The 20,546-nt window shown below is 35.8% G+C and overlaps 1 protein-coding gene across 38 annotated transcripts in view; it reads left to right on the top strand.

Annotated features, from left to right (window-relative positions):
• TCF4 (transcription factor 4) overlaps positions 1–20,546 on the top strand; it is a 366,378-nt gene that overhangs the window by 6,704 nt on the left and 339,128 nt on the right. The window lies entirely within an intron of this gene.

Below are 20,546 nucleotides of genomic sequence, written 5' to 3'. Positions count from 1 at the left end.
GATTATAATATATAGGGTACAGATTGGAGTGTTCAGTTTTCCTCTGTCAAGATATATTTGAACACAGGGCTATTAGTTAAGAAAACGGGTTGTATTTCCACTTAAAAGAGTTAAATCTTTTTAAAAGCATAATACATTTTAAAAATCATGAATACTTCATTTTGCCCTTTAATTGGAAGGATCAACTAGGAAACTTTGGAGAGAGAAATAATTTTCCAAATTTACTTCAAGTTAATATCCATTGTCTTGAGTGGACTCAAATGTCCCTTTCATGGATTGCTTTGAAACTTAGATTTAGGAAAGAAAGATCTAAACTATAAGTAAACTGTTCCTATTTGAAAAATCAGCTATAGCTTTTCAAAGTGAGGCATGGTAATAATTCATGCTTAAAGTTCCCAATAGCTTTTGATTCCATTAATATAGGATGCTCCATAGTGATTTGCAATGTGAGAATAAAAATAAAGTGTGGCCATATTCCCTTTAATCTTTCATTTCACAAACATGGTTTTTCCTACCACCTTAAGAAATGGTGAGGCTGCTAGGGAGAATGGAATGTAACCTGAGCTACAGCCTGACATTCCCAGGGAGCATTTTTCACATGAAAGGCTTTTGTCAACCCAGGAAAGGACTAGCAGTTTTTGTTTGATGTTTGCAGGTGTTCAGCAGAAAGCACTAAAACAATTCAGCCATGATGGTTCAGAGCTTCAATGACCTTAACAGGGAAAATTGGTGAGCTCTGGAATTATTTTTAAGAAATAGTTATAACCTATATGGTAACTTAAACAAAGGGATTTAATATCCGTTATATCATTGATCTTAAAACAAACTAAAAGCGTCCACATGCCTGGATGATTGGAAAATTATTCTCGTGGAAAAGTAGGATGCCTAAGTTACCAAAAAAAGAAAATCATCTAAAGAGTCTATAATTTATTGGTGAATATGGGCTTAATTTTCTGATACAGCAAAAGACAGTTTATTTGATTACCTTTGACTCTTGTGAGGAAAAGATAAACATACTAGCTTCGGCATCTTTTTAAAAAGTCGTTTTAAAGTTGGGCCACTAAAATGATGTATTCTAAAGAACTTGTTAGATCAGGTCTGGTCACATCCGTTACATGTGTTTACTGCTAGTCTATAACAGATACTACATCTTTCTCCCTTAGTTTAAAAGTTGAGCTTTTTCCCCTGTGACTGTTTAGTTTTACTGAGGTGTTCAGGTATTGTTAAAAGATTGTCAAATGAACGAGTGTTTGAACAATTAAGAGCAGCATTAAAACACACCACATCTCTGTTGTGGGTCATTTCTGGAAGAGGAAAGTATTGCCTAAAATTTACCTAAGTTAGCTAACCTATATCTACATGACACCAAAATAATATGCTAATTTAGTGAATTCATTGAGGCGGAAAAAAATCAATCCGGTGGGTAGTTTTGTATGATACAGAAAATTCACGTGGTCACATCCTGAATTAGTTTTGAGTTCATAGTGATGGCATAAAAAAAATTGGTTTCCCCTTAAATATATTTGTTGAGGAGAGCTGCTTAATATTGTGTGTGTGTATAAGTGAGTGAAAACACCCTTAAAATCGTAAATGGTATAATTCATAAGGGTTCTGTGGCTTTTTGTAAAGGGCAGAGTAATTTAACAGGTTAAAAGAAGTTGGCGTTAAACCCATTATGTTAGAATCATAGAATTTTGGGCATAGAAACCCATTAGAAATGTTGCCCAGTGCCTTCATTATACAGGCAAAGAAAACTGAGGCCCAAGATAAGGAGTTCGAAACTGTGCTTTCTTATTTGTTATTTTAAAAAACAAGTTTTTATTTGCTAATTCTCTATGGCCCTGCAAATCCTTTATTGGAAATAATGTTGGTCTCACTGCTGTCTTTCTGTCATTTGTACTGCGTAATGGGGCTTGAGGATTAGTGTGCTGATATTTGTGCATGTAAATGCTTCTGTATATGCATGTGCCTTCTGAAAACTTTTTTAGGTTTGGAGCTGAATTTTGGATTATTGATCATTCTCTTTTGCCTGGTCTTCCCTGTGACTGTTTTGCATGATGTTGGGTAAAATAATAGTGTGGGTGAGCATGTCACAGTGCTTCTCAGTGTGTTGGAGAGGTGTGCTGTGTACCTTATACCTGTTGTATTTTTTAAATCCTCACAAGAACCTAGTGAGATGCAAGGATTACTACTATCCTGTATTCATAGCTGAGGAAACAGAGACAGATGTGAAACAACTGGATCTTAAGGCAGCCAATAATGAAATTAGGTTTTAACCTGAGGTTTGTCTTGCTCAAAGTCCTGAGTTGTTCTATACACACACACACACACACACACACACACACACACGTCAGACAGCTCATTTTTTCAAGATTATATGGGCAAACAATGTGATATTGAGGCCTGGCACAAAATGCTATCGGTGATCTTTAGGGTAGATAGCATTTTTAAAAACGTATCTAATGTTGTAATGATGTCAACCATAGCCGTTATTTTTCCCGCCTTTGTATCCAAATAAACTACCCTTCTAATTTATGACAGATTTCAATGTGACTAAATATGTCTTTCTCATATCTTTATTAGTTTTACTAAGAAAATACAGTAGATATTTTAAAAGTTGTGCTTTGATTCTGTTGTAAGTTGATAGTCTACATGGATGCCAATGAAAACATGTTTTTCTGTAGCTAATCAATTCAGAATTTGAGGTAACCAAGTCTGATGTATTAATATGTAAAAAAAATAAGGATCTCCTGTCTTTAAAATAAAAAAGTTTCACAGTTCGTTGTTAGATCTTTGAAACTTAGTATTCAAGAACAATACCCTAAATTCTATCTGCATCGCTAAAATAAGCAGTTTCGAAGGTTTGATATGTCTGTTAGCAGACATGTGCTTAAAATGTTACATTTTCTAAATTCAGAAGGCAGAAGCAGTACTCTATTTGACACTGACTTCAGTAAATAAAATGCATTAAACAAGCGTGGGGATCCAAGAACTGTTGAAACTGAAATGCTTAACATTTTTGACAGCGTCAGCAAATTATCCTTACCCTACTATTGTAATGAGGAAATCACTTAAATAACAGATGAACAGCCAAGTCACATAAACATATATAATAGAACTATGTAATGAAAGTTTATGCTGTTAATTGCTCGAATCTGTCTTAAATGCTTAGAATCATGGAGCAGTAAAGACTGTCATATAAACAGTTTTGTTTTGAGCTTAAAATTATTCCTTTTTGCTTTCATCTGCTATGATAAACAAAGTAATTTTGTAAGCTTTAAAGATCAAACATTTACTCCTAATGGTAAACTACATTTTATATTGGAAGTTTGCAACCTCGTCCAAGTCATAGAGTTGAGTCCTGGTGGCCCCAGGCCTGTGATTTTCAACGTTTAGTATTATGATGCTATTTAGATCTGTTCCCATAAGCCAAGATAACAGATCTTAAGTTGCCTAATAAGGAACATGGTGTGTTTTGAAATGTTCTTCAGTTTACAAGTCTTAAACCAAAATGTTCTTGGCCAAACCTTTAGAATCTATATGTATGTTGAATAAGTCAGATTTTATACAGACATAGCATGAAAATGAAGCTAAGTAGGAACAGAAAAATCTGCCGTTTCTTTCTTTATTTTATTTTTTTGTATTTTATGAGCCATTTTTTATGGCCAGGTGTTCTTCCAAGTTAATTAGATAGTGCTAAGTATTAGAAAATGTAAAATACGTTACAGGTTTTTTAAAAGGTTATTTTTGTTACTGGTTTCTTATTACTCTGGGTAAAATTTTCACAACTGACCACCAGGTTTATTAGCTTATGTGTGAGCTACCCATTTTGTACATTTGTGAGCCAATTGACTAGGAATAAGGTATGCACATGGGTTTTATGTGGATACTTTTGACCCATATCTCTCTTAATACTTAGGAGAGAGATATAAGAGAAATAATAATTTAATCTTTGGAGAAGATTAACACTTTGTTATAAGTTATATATAGGTAAATATATATATTTATTTATATTTGACTTGCAGGAATAGTGAAAATGTTGAAAAGGTTGTCATGTTTACTTTCATTTCAAAGATAAATAAAAGCCCAGTTAATCAGCATATCAAATACCCAGGTGTGTTTAAAATCAGTTTATGTGGATGAATTTCAGGGCTGTAAGAAAGTATTTTATTTAAAGGTGCAGCCACACGATTGATTGTTCAAATGGATGCTTTTGTACTTTTGTGTGACAATTAACATTTAATGAATGACTTTCTAGACTGGCATTGGTGGTAATTACTATATGTAGTTTATTAACTGCAGTCTATTGTTGGATGTGCCTTTATTGATTTGTTTTGCAAACACCTCTTCACACGTGCAGCAGTATTTGTGCAGCCTCATTTGTACGTTACTTTTTAAAGAACCTGTTTCACTTGCTGATGCTGACATTGCCTCTAAAAATGTTAAGTTTATAAATTCTCATGTGCTAGAATGCCTCTTTGATCCAAGTAATTTTAGCTGAAATACAAAATCCATCAACTTTTCTGCTATAAAAAGTTTGCATTCAAATCCTCAGGGAATCCCAAAGTAATGACACAATATTGTTTTTCAAGTAAATAATTTATGGAAATTTACATTTATAAGAGACTTTAGAGATGCTCTATTTTTTAGGTAAGGAGCCAAGGTTCGGGAGGGTTAAAAGTCTTTTGCCCAAATCATGCAGTTGGTTATTGGCTGTAATAGGACACAAATACACATGTCCTGACCCTCTGGTCAAAGACCTCATGCTGCTTTTAATTAAGGCTTGGACTCAATTCGATGGTACCAACTGTATATTTCTTAAGAAGGGAAAAACATGTATAATCTACCATTTCTGAAAAAATTATTAAAAATTGAGATTGTGAAAGATGGACGTTGTAATCCAGCCCGCTTGTCATCACGTGTTCTAATTTGGCCAAGGCAGTTGACAAATAACTGTTAAAATGTATTGTGTTATTAAAAATAACAAAGTAAGACCCATGATTAAATATCAGGGCTGTAATTTAATCTTGGGGGTTCTGGTGCTGTTCATAAACCATTTGGCTTTTTTCTGTAACAGATGACGTCAAAATCCAGCTTGATTGAATTATGACCCTGGGTTACAGCAGCACCTGCTGGTGCCTCATGGCCTGTCAGCATTTCCATTACAAACTTTTTTTCTCTGACATTTTAAACTTCAAATAGTTAAACTGGACTGATGGTTGGCATATAAACTTTCTGCTCCTTGGGAAAAGACCACTTACTCAATAAAAACAGAGACGGTGGTGACAAAGCCCCATTACAGGATACCCCTTAGAATGTTCTGCTTTGCTTTAATCTTCCATTCATTTAAACATTCTTTTGGGGCGTACTTAGCTGAATTGCAAGGCATCCAAATGGAAGGTTTTCAATCTCAAATTTCCCATGCGAAGACTTAAGTATGGGGTGTTTACAGGACTGGTAAACTGCAAAAAGACCTAGCATCTTTGCAGGTTATTGAAACTCTGGACAATCCAGTTTTCATACAGGGTGTAAAATGCTGAGGAGGAAGCCATGAAAAACATGCAAATTGGCATACCTTGTCAGTAATTGCTTTTATATTCACTTAAGATGAGTAAAAATTGATAATGAATGGTTACGGTTAGAAAAGTATCTTTATTTATATTATTATCTGGAGACTGGTAGCATAGCTTCAGTTTGTCCCCTTGGGTTTTAATATGTTGGGAATGGAGATGGGATGTTGTTTGCATCTAGCTAGCCAGCTTTTTATCTATCTAGCCTAATTCTGATGGATGGATCATATATATATATATATATATATATATACACACATATATACGTATATATATATACACACACACATATATATGTATATATATACATATATACATATATATTTATATATTTTTATATATTATATATATATTATAAATATATGTGTATATATATATATTTAGTACCTGCTATGCTCATATCGCCATGTTAGCAATTAGAAGACATAGAGGGCTTTATGGAAGAGAGAACCTTCTCTTAGAGGGCATATATTCTAACACAGGGGTGTCCAATCTTTTGGCTTCCCTGGGCTACACTGGAAGAAGAAAAATTGTCTCGGGCCACACATAAAATACACTAACGATAGTTGATGAGCTGAAAAACTTTTGCAAAAAAACCTCATGTTTTAAGAAAGTTTACGAGTTTGTGTTAGGCTGTAGGTTGGACAAGCTTCTTCTAACAGGAGAAAATAGAAAAGTAAAAATGTAATTAACATCTAGCATTGGGAAGACACAATAATGTGGGAGTTTAGAGAAATGAAAACTTCTTTCTTTCATGGGGAAATTAATAATGAAGGGTTCATGGAAAACTCAATTCTAATCCTTGAAGGAATGGCAGAATTTTGACAAGTAGGTAGTGAGACTGAGCATGCATATCAGGATCACTGCAAACCAAGCACAGATGAAAGAAACTGGAAAGGGTAGATTAAAGAGAGCTCCCAGAAAGAGAAGTTTCTTGGCTCTGCAGTGGAGTCAACTCTGATCTAGACACATGGGATGATTTCCAGGCAAAAACCCCTGTCTTGGTTGCCATTTATTTTCTTGACTGAGTTTGCGTTTCACTGGGGGGTGTTACAGATTATAATCCAGTTCCATCCAAAAGTATATGTTTTTAATGGTAGTGTCGGGATGGAAATCGAAGTTTTTGTGTCCCCAGTTCCCAGAATTCTTCCTATCATATCACTCAGCAATGGAAACTTTCTTGAGCCAAATGAAGCTGCTTTGGAGAAAATTGTTCATGTAGCCAAATTCTGGAAATCTGGGTTCTTTTGCAATGTTTGCTGGTAAGTAGCTGTTTCATATTGAGGAAGTGGTAGAACCTTAAAGGCTGCATCTTAAAGCTAAACAAAATCGAAACTCACCAGTACAATTCAAGAAGGATTTTCACATTTTTTTTTAAAAGGAATACTGCTGTATTTAAAACATTTTAAGATTGCAAAAATTCATCATTATAATTTTTATTATCATCACTGGCATCACCATGACCAGTGTCACATTGTTTGGTCAAAAGCTGGAATGGAAATGTGATAGTTATCATTGCCATATTATATATTGAGAAATGCGTTTAAAACTTTTCCGGAGATACCGTGATCTTAGCAAAAACTAATGTAATATTTGTAAAAACATTGTGAAGTGGCCAGATATACCTTTTAATGAAACTGACCAGGAGTACATCACAAATAGAAAAATACATGTGTGTGTATATGTGTATACCATCCCTTCCCCCAAATATCGTTGAGTTCAGATTAAAGTGTCTTTCTCTCTGTGACCTGCAAGTATCTTAATGTAGCATGTGTGTCCAATTTCCATAGTGAAGCCAAAAATTCAAATGATGGTTGATATTGGCTTAGGAAGAATTTATTAATGAATGACTGTGTTTGGTATAGAGTAAAAAAAAAAAATTTATGACAAAGAGGATATTCTAGACTCATGTAAAAGATTTCAGTTAAGAACCTATAAATTCCTCAACCTTTTTCTTCACTTTTCAAAAAGTAAAGGATTTATTTTGGAAATATTTTGCAATCCTACAACCTGAAACTCAAAGCTTTGGTCAGCAGGTGGTAATAATATTTCCAGGTTGAATATCCAATTTCATACATAACCCAATTTGTAAGTTTGAAAAGAGAGATTAAACGATGTCAGTTTTAATGCTTGTTTGAATAATTGTTCTTTGTTATGTGCCCTCTTGGACATTATTGTCCAGTAGTGTCCCAAACCATTGAATGCTTTTCTGTTCTCTTACGGCCACTGTGATTCTTCAATCTAGTTACTTCTAACTGCAAGATTAATTTTCTTCTGACATCTAATTTTCCCTTGATTTTATTAACATCTTATTATTCTTTTTCTGGCTCATTTTGAACAATTTCTCTTTTATATGGGGTGTATATTTGTAGTGTCCCACTTGTAAGGGAATTCTACACTTTAATCCTTGGTAATTTTGGTAGAATTGGGATAAGATGAGAGATAGTCCGTAATTGTTTAAGGCTTGATTGTTTAAAGAAGGTTGAAAGCTTCAGAAAAGTGGAAGTGGATGAATGCATGCCATGTTGTTATTATTTTTTCAGTGTGAGTGTGTTTCACTGAAGTAACGATAGAGTTATTAGGAATTATTACCTTTAATTTACTTATTTGCACATTCATTCGTCCACTCATTCATTCATTCATTCATTCACTGAAAGTTTTTTTTTTTTGAGAGCCAAGATACAAGTTATAGTGCTAGAAATTATGGTGCTACAAAGAACAACAAATTTCAACTTCAGCACTGGGATATTATATTGCAGTTGTTAAATAAAAGTTCTACAATAATTCAAAGAAGGTACTTTTAAAATAAATGATGTTGGCCAGGCTGGGTGGCTCATGCCTATAATCCTGGCACTTTGGGAGGCCAAGGCAGGCAGATCATTTGAAGTCAGGAGTTTGAGACCAGCCTGGCCAACATGATTTAATTATTTAGTAGAAATCCCGTCTCTACTAAAAATACAAAAATTAGCTGGTCGTGGTGGCAGGCGCCTGTAATCTCAGCTACTCAGGAGGCTGAGGCAGGAGAATGGCTTGAACCCAGGAGGTGGAGTTTGTGGTGAGCCGAAATTGCGCCACTGCACTCCAGTATTGGCGACAGAGCAAGACTGTCTCAAAAATAAAATAAAATAAAATAAAATATGTTGAAATATGCAAGTATAGTTTTTCAAAGGACACTTTTCAAATATAACCAAGTACGGACTTCACATTTCTAACTGAAACAGAAATCCTAAAATCTCTGTATATGTGTACATGTTGTATGTGAATGTAAAGGAAGGGGAATGGATTCGAATGCTTATGGAAATTGGCCCTTGAAGTGTAGTGTTAGGAATGTACTCTGAAATTTAGTGTCAGAGGTTGTCTGGGAGGCAATGAGAATTAAGTTCCATTCGTCCTTTTTGAGCAGAAATTAAAATTTTGGATGTGTAGATGGTACTCATTTACTTCTAGGACACTAGATACACATGCTTATCTTTTTTATCCCCACACTTGAATTATGTTAATATTTGTGTTTAAATTGACACACAGTAAAATATTCTTTTAAAATTAAGTAGGTGATTATTGAGCATCTACCATGTGTCAGGTAATACTCTGGCAGCTCTAAATAAAATGATGAGCAAGACAGGTATGTTCCTGATGTTGCCTACATGGAGGACACAGACATTAATGGATAATCAGCCAAAGAAGGTCAAGTACTACATTTGAGAGGTGTGTGGCCTGAGAAGAGTTTGCAATAGGAATATCTGACCAAGCAGAGCAGTCAGGAAAGTCTCAGAGATCAGCCCAGGTGAACTGTCATCTTATAGATGAGGGGGAGTTAAGTGGGTGGAGTTTGCTTAGCTGACAGGTAGGGCATGATTCCAGCCGCTGCGGCTGGTGGGGGTTGGTAGGTGTCAGATCCCGCAAGACTGAGCCACAGGGAGCCTTGACAGTGTGCTGCTAATCAGATTTGTGTCTGGGACATGGACCCAAAGGGGAGTCAGTGTGGGTGGCCTACACCAGTTGTGAAGTTTTTGCAGAAGTTTAGGTGAGAGACAGGGTTGCTGGTTCTACAGTGTGGGTGGTGAAGTTGGAGAATTAACTTTGTAGACTTTATTTGAAATCTGTACCTTTAGGTCATTGGGGAGCATTCATAGTGGCTACTTTTTTTTTTTTGGTGAAACTTCCTGTAACTTTCTAATACTTGAAAATCTACCATACTTTATACATTCCGACAGTAATTGTGAGACCTAATTCAGCCACTGTGTGATAGCCACTGCCTTTTTAGCAACTAAGCACTAACTAGAGAAGTGCTCTTTTATTTTCTGAGAAAGGTGTTAGATTGAGTTTGCAATTCTGCGAGGGTACAGGGGTGGAAGTGGGTCTTATTGAATGGTCTTCAGTACTATTAAGGCTTCTTTTTTTTTTTTTTTTTTTTTTTTGAGACGGAGTTTCACTCTCGTTGCCCGGGCTGGAGTGCAATGGCACGATCTCGGCTCACCGCAACCCTCTGCCTCCCGAGTTCAAGCGATTCTCCTGCCTCAGCCTCCCGAGTAGCTGAAATTACAAGCATGCGCCACCACACCTGGCTAATTTTGTATTTTTAGTAGAGACAGGGTTTTTCCGTGTTGGTCAGGCTGGTCTGGAACTCCCGACCTCAGGTGATCCGCCCACCTCGGCCTCCCAAAGTGCTGGGATTACAGGCATGAGCCACCGTGCCCGGCCCTATTTAGGCTTTTTATAGCCTATGTTCTTATGAGCCGTAAACATTATGATGGTTTAGTTAGACCTGTTGAATTGAATTCACTTCTCCTGCCTGTGGTCAGATATCAGATAGCATAGCCACAGAAGTTACTGAATGTCTTTGTTGGTGGACTTTAGGAGAGTAGTTTAATTTATGTGGTATTCTATCTGGGATTGCAGCAGTATTGTTAGATTGCATTTTGTCACAGGGAGGAAATTACCTGGTAACTCCTGATTAGGAACAAAATGAAGCTTCCCCTTTTTACAAATCCTGGCTAATATTCCATTTGGCTCTCTTCTGTTGACCACCTCTCTCTCTCCCCTCCCTCCTCACTCCATTTTCTCAATTATTTTATTGTTTATTATTGGAAGTCACCTCCCAACTCAGGATACTTGTTAGTCCATTTTAGGAAAAATACCACCATTCTTTCACTATTATTTTCTGTTGAAGTTGAAGAACAGAATATTACTTTTTTTCTTTCCATTATTGGTTACACCAGCTAGTTAGAGCCTTGGGATAATACTGTGGGCATGGGTTGGATCCTGATATCTGTGTCAGTTGGTCCCGTGACCCTAGAGCTCTTTGTGTCCTTCAAACGAGGGTGCTGAAACAAGACGGACATAGAACTGTCTACACCAAGCAAAAAACTCCTGAAAGCACATGCCCACTGCAGGCGAATTGGTAGCATAGTGTGGAGATAAGTGGGCAGTGGTTGGTCCTGTTTCTGCCTCCTAGAGAGTACCTCTCAGCATCCAGGGATGCTTTAGTAACTGTTAGTTAAAACAAAATGAACTATAATTAATTACCTTTCTTTTGGGAGGGACACAGAGTTTCAACAGCATCTACAATGCCTTTTTTTTTTTTAAAAGAAAATATGATAGACTATTAAGGTTGACAGAGCTGGGGATGGGTTGGAGGCTGAATTATGATGTGTTTTTTTATGCTTGAATTATTTCATAATTAAAAACAAAACATACAATAACAACAACAACAACAAAAAACCCTCTACCTCTCATTCACATTCCCCTCTGGCCATAGCCTTTCTTGACTTCCTTCCTAGCAAGACTTTTGTTAAGTGTTTTCTACACAGGCTGCTACTGCATGCTTCAAAATTTAACCCCAAGCAAATATTAGAACACATATTTTATCTTTTAATATTTGATGCCTACAGAATAATCTATGTAGCAAATGTAAGTTGTGAAGCTTAATAATGGAGTGAACATCTATGAACCCACCACCCAACATAAGTACTGGAGCAATGTCAGATCCATTGGCCGGCCTGTGGGTTTGTTCCCTGTCCACCTTCCCCTATCTTTCCTGCCAGAGAGAAACATTCTCATGCCCTTTTTAAAGTAGTGTTGTGACTGGCATATGTATCCCTAAATAATACTGTATGTTGTTTGGTTTTGCTTGTTTTGGAGGATTATAAAACTGGTAGATTGTTTTGTGCTACTTGCTTTTTCACTTGGTATGTTATTGTGCATGTTGTTGCTTGTGGTGTATGTTAATTTTCTCTGCTGATGAATAGGTTGTAGTTTATTTATGCATGTTCCAGTTGATGAACCTTTGTGTTGATTCCTCTTTTTTGGAACTACAAACTTTCTTGTATGTTTCTCTTGATACACATGTGTAAGACTTTCTCTGTGGGGTAGATACCTATATGAGTGGATATCTATGAGTAGAATTGTTGGTTTGTAGAATTACATGAAAGTCCAGCATGACAGGATAGTGTCCAGTTGTTTTTTAAAGATTCTTGCTGATCTGCACTCCCACCTGCAGCATAAAGGATTACTGTTGGTGCAGTCTACTAGGTATAAAATAGAAAATTTATCCCATTATAGTCTTTTTTTTTTTTTTTTTTGAGGCAGGGTCTCACATCTCACTCTGTTGCTCAGGCTGGAGGGCAGTTTTGCAACCTCGGCTCACTGTCTGGTCTCGACTTTCTGGTCTCAAGTGATCCTCTTGCCTCAGCCTCCCGGGTAGCAGGACCACAGGCACACACATCTCACCCAGCTAATTTTTGTATTTTTTGTAGAGAAGGGGTTTCACCATATTGCCCAGGCTGGTCTCGAACTTCTGAGCTCAAGCAGTTCGCCTTCCTTGGCTTCCCAAAGTGCTGAGATTATAGGCATGAGCCACCACACAGGGCTGCATTGTGGTCTTAATTTGCATTTCCTTGATAATTCGGTTAAACAACTTTGTATATATTTATTTCAGATCATTCATGTCCACTCTGTGGAATCTACCCCTGCCCCCATTTTCTATTGGGTTGTTTGTTTTTTCTTATTGATTTCTAGGTGTTCTTGATATATTTTTGGATGATAATTATTAGTCATACATGCTGCAAATACCTTCTCTTATTTTGTGACTTTTACTCTCTCTATGGTAGCTCTTGATAAAGTCCTTAAATTTAAGATAGTCGTGTAATTATTTTGAAGGGTTGGAAAAGCCTTCTCTACCCCAAGGTTGTACATATATTCTCTTATATGTGTCCTCTGAAAAGGATTTGATAATTTTACCTATCACATTTAAGTTTTCCATACAGTTGGGATTGATTTTGTGTGGAATGGGAAGTATGGCTCCAATTTCACTTTTCCATAAATGTCTAGATATGCATTTGTTCAAGAGTCATGTACTGAAAAGTCCATCCTTTCTCCAGTCATTCACAATACTATTTCTGTGATATTTTTAGTTCCTGTATTTGTGGGGCCTTTCCTTCTGGGCCTTTTATTCTACTTGGTTAGTTTGGCTACCTTGCCTCAGTATCACATTATAATAAATATTATAACTGTATTTTGTTGTTTGTTAGGTAAAGCCCTTCCTCCCCCCTTTTCCTGTCCCATATGTACACATTTGACTTTGGGCTATTGTGGAGCCTGAGTTCTTCTACGTGAATTTAAAATTCAGCTTGTCAAGGTCTTTGAGAACCCTTTGAGGCATTTTTATTGAAGTTGCATGGAAACTAAAGATCAATTGTGGGAGAATTATTATGCATTTAATGATTATCTCTACTCATTTATATCTCCCTTTTTTTAGGTGTCTGATATCTCAAAATAATTCTTTATAATTTTTTAGCTGTAATTTCATAATTATAGTTTTATAATTTTCTCCGTGAAGTTTTACATTTTCTGATGATTTATTCTTCAGTACCTTATTTTTCTGTTTCTATTATTACCAGTATTTTTTTTAATTATTCAAATTATTTGTTACTTCTATATAGAAAGTCTTTTTTTAAATTTTTATTTATTTTTTATTTTTAGAGACAGAATCTCACTCTGTTGCCCGGGCTGGAGTGCAGTGGCGTGATCTTAGCTCACTGCAACCTCTGCCTCCTGGGTTCAAGTGATTCTCCTGCCTCAGCCTCCCAGGTAGCTGGGACTACAGGCACCCGGCACCACACCTGGCATTCAGTTGATTTTTGTATATCGATTTTCATATTCAGCCATGTTGCTGAGCTCTCTTATTAGTTCTAAAAATGTCTTTGTGTTTTCCTTAGAGTTTTTTCTGTAGATTTGTCACATCATGTGTGACTCAAGACAATTTTATTGGTTTTTCCTTTCAAACCCCAATACTTGGCCTTTTTTTTTTTTTTTTTTGTCTTTACTGTGCTATATATGACCTTAAGTACACTGTTAAATAGGAACGGCAATACTGATTATCTTGTCTTATTCCTGATTTTCACCATGAATAGTGATGTTGATTTTGACAGATACTTGATTAAGAAAGTTTCATTTTATTCATATTTCATGAAGAGTTTTTATCATGAACAGGTATTGAATTTTATCAAATACTTTTTCTACATAAAATTAAATGATGACTTCTTTATTTCCTTTAATCTGTTAATGTTGTGAGTGACATCTGTATATTTTCCTCTGGTAAGCCACCTTTGCATTTTGTGGATGAAATTAATGATGTAGCTTCATTACTCTTTTAAAAATATTGTCCTGGACTCAATTTCAAATATTTTCTTCAGTATTTTTACATCTATGTTTACAAGTAAGATTGGCATATAGTATTTTTTTCCTCCTACTTTCTAAGTCTAGTTTTGTCTACAAAGTTAGAATAAGGAAGTGTTCTCACTCTGTATTGTCTGGAATGGTCTAAATAAGGGTGAAACAATCTGTTCTTTGAAATTAGGTCAAACTTATCTGTAAAATTGGTCCTAGTATAAGAAGATTTTAAGCCACTGATATAATTTTTAAATATAATAATATTGAGAGTGAGAGCTTTACTTTTTCTGCAGATACTTTAACAATTAAATATATATATAAACATATGGATGTGTGTGTGTATAGATGTGTGTGTGTATACATATATATGTAATATATGTCAGTTTTCTCTCTATTTCATTTACATTTTAAAATTTATTACCATAAAGTTATACAAAGGTATTCTCTTAGCTTTTTAATCTCTGCTGACTCCTTAATTTTCATTTTTCATTCATAACTTTATTTATGTATTCCTTCTTTTTTCATGATCAAGCTAATTTGAAGTTTTTCTTATTACTCTTTTCAAACCAACTTTTGGTTTTGTGGATTATTTTTCTTGTGTGTTTGTTTTCTACTTCATTAATTTTTAATCTTTGTTATTTCCTGCTTTCTATGTACTTAGGCTTATTATTCTTTTTTTTTTTTCTAAATAGAGTTGACTACTTGGTGCACTAATTTATCATTATTTCTTTTTATAATATAAGAATTTAAGGCAATATAATGCCCTCTGATGACTATGGTGACTGTATTACATAGGTTTTAATTTATTACATTTTCATCATCTTATAAGTATTTTAATATTTCCAGTATGATTTCTTCTTTGATACTTGCAATATTTTTTGGTGCCTTCAAAATTTTACAAATGAATGTATTACTTATCTTTTTATTATTGACCTCTATTACAATTTAATTGTTGTCAGAGAACTATTCTGTATGGCAACAGTTCTTTGATATTTGTTGAGGCTTGCTTTGTTGCCAATTTTGTTAATCAGTTTTAAAAGTTCCATTGTGTGCTTCAGAAGAATGTGTACTCTATGAGTTGAGGGATCTATATGTGTCCAGAAATTAAAGCTTGTTGATTGTGTCCTTTTTTTTTCTGAGATGGAGTCTCACTCTGTCTCCCAGGCTGGAGTGCAGTGGCGTGATCTCAGCTCACTGCAACCTCAGCCTCCTGGGTTCATGCAATTCTCCTTCCTCAGCCTCCCAAGTAGCTGGGATTACAGGCGTGTGCCAACACACCCAGCTAATTTTTGTATTTTCAGTAGAGACTGGGTTTCACCATGTTGGCCAGGCTGGTCTTGAACTCCTGACCTCAAGTGATCCACCCACCTCTGTTGATTGTGTCTTAAAGTCATCTCTACATTTGCTAATATTCGAAATCTGCCTGACATATTTGTTATTGAGAAAAGTAGATTGAAATAATTTGCTATGATGATGAATTTATAAATTTTTCCCTGTATTTCTGTTTTGACTTTATACATACTGAAATTATATTATTACATGCATTCATTTTAAGAATTACTATATTTTCCTGGTTAATTAAACCCTTTATTCAGTTTGTATGTGGCTATTCTCTTTCTGCCCTTTTATCTTAAACTCTGTTTTGTCTGATATTGGTATAATTATTGCACTTCCCTTTTGTGTAGTATTTGTCTATATATCTGTTTTTTAATTTTTTGTTTTCAGTTATTCCATGTTGCTATGTTTTAAGTATGCAGAGTGGCATTTTATTTTTCTCAATATTCTGATGGTTTTATTCTACTGTTTTCTGAATTTCCTTGTGGCTCATAAGAAGTTCAGCATCTTTCTAATTGCCATTCTTTTCTAGCAGACCTACCCTTTTCCCTGACTGTTTTTTGGCATTTAGCAGTTTTACTGTAATGTATCTATTTGTGAATTTTAAAATTCTATTTGGTCTACATTGTTCTTCATACATCTGTGACTTCATGTCTTCCTCCAATTCAGAAAAATTATCAGCTTTTATTTCTTTAAATATTCTGACTCTTTTATTCATTCTGTTCTCTTCTTTGGGGATTCCGATTACATGTGTGCTTGACCTTCTTTTCTATCCTTCATTCTCTTAACTTTTCTCTCATATTTTCAGTCCCCTTGTATCTGCTGCATTCTGGGTAATTTCTTTAGACCCATCTTCCAGTTTACAAATTCTCCCTTCAGCTTTCTCTAACATGTTATCTAATGCAATGATTAATTTTTTTTATTTCATTGCTTACTTTTTCATTTCTAAAAGTTCCATTTGGTTCTCTCTAAATTATGCCTACTAATTTTTAAATACTTTCTTATTTCTTGTTCATTTTTGTGATTCTGTCTTTAAGTTCTTCTTGTATTTATGACAGTTTTTGTATTATATATATTTATTTATGTTTATAAATTTATAGGGTACAAGTACAAAACGTGACATGCATAGATTGTGTAGTGGTCAAGTCAGGACTACATTGTACCCGTTAAGTAATTTCTTAGCCACCCGCCTCCTGCCCTTCTACCTTTCCGGATCTCCATTGTCTCTCCGCCCACTGATAGACTACATCCATGTCTATACATTTTTATTTTTACTTTATTTTTATTTATTTTTTAGTTTTTGAGGCAGAGTCTCACTCTGTCGCCCAGGCTGGAGTGCAGTGGCGTGATCTTGGCTCACTGCCTGCTCCGCCTCCCCGGTTCACACCATTCTCCTGCCTCAGCCTCCCGAGTAGCTGGGACTACAGGCGCCCGTCACCACGTTGGACTAATTTTTTTTTTTTTTGTATTTTTAGTAGAGATGAGGTTTCATTGTGTTAGCCAGGATGGTCTCGATCTCCTGACTTTGTGATCCGTCCGCCTCAGCCTCCCAGAGTGCTGTGATTACAGGCATGAGCCACCACACTTGGCCATCCATGTCTATACATTTTTTAGCACCCACTTATGAGTGAGAACATGTAATATTTGCCTTTCTATGTCTGGTTTGTTTCACTTAGGATAGTGACCTCCAGTTTCATCCATGTTACTACAAAAGACATCATTTTATTTTGTTTTTTTGGCTGCATAGTATTCCATTGTGTATATATACTACATTTTCTTTAATAATTGTAAAATAGACTATACAGTTTTATAGATATTTTCTAACAAATCCAATGCCTAAATTCCATGGGCTTGAGGTAGTCTTGTTATTTCTACTAACCCTCACTTAAGCTTCTTTGTTTTGCTTTTGTGGGATGCTTATGAATTCACATCTGGTGGGTATTGAATCTATGAAAATCTGGGAGTCTAAAGTGAGAATACTTTCTCCAGAGAGGAATTGCTTTTGCTTCATAGTCTCTTTCCTACTCTGGGAGTCCTAATCTTCTTGTCACAGTGCTGATATTGGCATTTGCTCTCAGAGCATCCCTGCTTCTTGTGCCTACCTTTCAGTATTGAAAACCCAAGTTTTGTTTTATTTTTTGGTGCTTTCAAGATTTCCTTATTTCTTGCATTTATACTTTTGGAGATTTTTTTTTTTTTATTGTTGAACATTGGTTGTTTTGTAGTGTGAGAGGCCTTGGGTGTATTGTCATACTTTTGGAAGCAGAATTCTGGTTTACTCTTTAACCCTTTTCAGTCTGACTTCTGTCACCGTTTATTCCATTGAAACTAGTTTTGCTAAGATTACCTATAACTCCCCTTCTTCTCAGCAACTTTAGAGAAAATGTTCTTTTTAAAAAAATGGAAATTATGTGCTTCTAGATTCTGCACAACACAGTTTCCTCTCCTAGTGTTCTTTCTGCCTCTCTTTTGTTGGAAGAGGAAATGCTGGGGATTTTACATGGGCTTTCTTTTTCTCTTCTATTGAGAGGCAGTTTGGTGCAGTGCCTCAATCTGGAATCAGACTGAGTTGTTATCATCTGGTTATTAGCAATATGACCTTGTTTTCTCACTGTAAAATGGATAGAAATAGGGTTGTTGGGAGAATTCATTAACATAATACTTGCCATGCACTCAGCCTGTTTCTAACACATAGTAGGCATCCAGTACATGTCTACTTTTATTCTCTGGTACATTATCTTCTTAAGTCATCTCTTGTTTCAAGATGACAGCTCACATATATATTGCTCCAGTATGATCTGTGCATCTCAGAGTCAGTTTGTAGAGCCATCTGTGTGTTATATTTGATTTTCTTCTGTCTCCTTAATGTATAACTTCCCTAGACTTCTGCATATAGGAAATGACACTGCCATTCACCTAGATGATTAAACCAGTTCTGCACACTTTGACCTTATCCTTTGTGTTACCATCTCACATGATAATTGTGAATTCTGCTTTCCATATCTGCTTTCACCAGTTGAGTTCAAGACACCATCATTTCTTGCCTGGTCTACTCTAGTAGCCTCCTAAGTACTTTCTGCACTTTCACTCCTTCCCTGTTGAATCCATATTTCACAGCAACCAGAGTGATTTTTTAAATAAGAAAGTCAAACAGAGCATGCTTTCTCCCAACTTCAATGTTTTTCTCATAGTGCCTAGAATAACTTCTGTTCTCCTTAATATGGACTTGAGGTACCTCTACAACCTCATTTGGTTTCCTTCTCCTGTTGCTGTATACTGTTTGGGTACATTGGGATTCTTCCAGGCTTTGGACTTTGTCAAGCTTTTTCTTGATTCAGGGCCTTTGCACATGCAGTAGAACACATCTTCTTTCACTCTGCGTGTCTGATTCCATTCAGAGCTCATCTGAAATGCCACTTTCTCACGGCGACTTTCTTTTATTTCCTAGTTTAATCAAGACTCTTTGGTTCAGTACATGCTGAATTTGCTTCATAAATGATTCCATAAACATACATATTTTGAATAGAATCTGCTGATAAATAGGAATGATAGTTCTGTGAGATCATGCTCATTTTAAATTTAGAGTCATAGTGTCATTAGAAACCACTACATGTCTTTTCTGTTCATTTAATGAATTTTCAAGGTCATAAAAATTTCTGATGATATTACAGTTTTTGCGTTTGCAAATACACTTTGCATAGTATTTATTGCCAGATAAAATATTGGCCCAAATCAGGGGTTGGAGAACTGACATTCACTGAGCACCATATGTCAGGTTCTCTTACTTACCTTAATATCATATGTTAGGCCCTGAAATCTAGTTATCCCCGAGTCACTGAAGAAGAGCTGAGATTCAGAGATTCCCCTAAGCTGGCCAAGGCCATACCTAGTGGAGGGTACAGCCTAAGTTTAGTCCAGGAGTTTGAACTCTAAGGAGAGAGCTCTTTCCATATTTACTGCCTTATTTCTTCTCTAAGCAAACTCCTTAAGTTCACAAAGTTCTTTCATGTGTATTACTCATAATATGTATGTCAAGTTCTAGAGAGGGCAGGGCATTTTTGACATTTTATTTTGGATCAAGCTTTTCATTCACTGATTTTTTATTGCTCTGAGCATCCCTTTGAGGTCCTTGAATTTACGGATGAGAAAAATTAAACAATCAGTGATTAAGTGGAGTCTCTGTGAAGTTACACAATGGAATATTAAATTGTTGATGGATATTTTTTATTAGCCGGAGAAAGAGAAAACGCAGAATTTTTTTTTTTTTTTTTTTTTTGAGACAGGGTCTCACTCTGTTTCCCAGGATGGAGTGCAGTGGTGTGATCATGGCTCATTGAGGCCTCAATCTCGTGGGCTCAGGTGATCCTCCCACCTCAGCCTCCCAACTAGCTGGAACCACAGGAGCGCACCACCACAGCTGGCTAATTTTTGTATTATTGTAAAGACAGGGTTTTGGCATGTTGCCCAGGCTGGTCTGTAACTCGTAGGCTCAAGTGATCTGCCTGTCTCGGCCTCCCAAAGTGTTGGAATTACAGGTGTGAGCTACTGTGTCTGGCCCAAAGCATTTTTTATTCCAGTAGTTGTGTCACTCTGTTTTCTTTCTATGTATGTATGTATAATTTATGTATCTTATGTATCTGCCTGTCTATCTACCTATCTCTGGTTAAATATGTTTTAGAAAAAATGTAACTAGCACAACTGGGCCTGGACTTATAGATATTATTTATGGTAGAAGGCTAAGTTGTTTATTTTTTTAAGTTAATTATTTATAAAGAAAAATATTAACCATATACGAGTACATTTAGTACTTAGTTATGGCAAAAATCAAGAAGGCGAAATAAATATGGAAAATGTGATTGGGTGAGTTGGTTTTATTGGACTGGTAGAGTGTGCCCTTGGCAAAACCAAAGGCCACAGGGTACAAGGAATTCAGGGGGACACACTGCTGGGGAGATAGAGAGGGGGCTGCCC

The sequence above is a fragment of the Pongo pygmaeus genome, chromosome 17 (assembly GCF_028885625.2).
Source record: "Pongo pygmaeus isolate AG05252 chromosome 17, NHGRI_mPonPyg2-v2.0_pri, whole genome shotgun sequence".
Classification (NCBI taxonomy): Eukaryota; Metazoa; Chordata; class Mammalia; order Primates; family Hominidae; genus Pongo; species Pongo pygmaeus.
The sequence above is the reverse complement of the archived record's forward strand: the minus strand, read 5'-3'. Positions and strand labels throughout refer to the sequence as shown.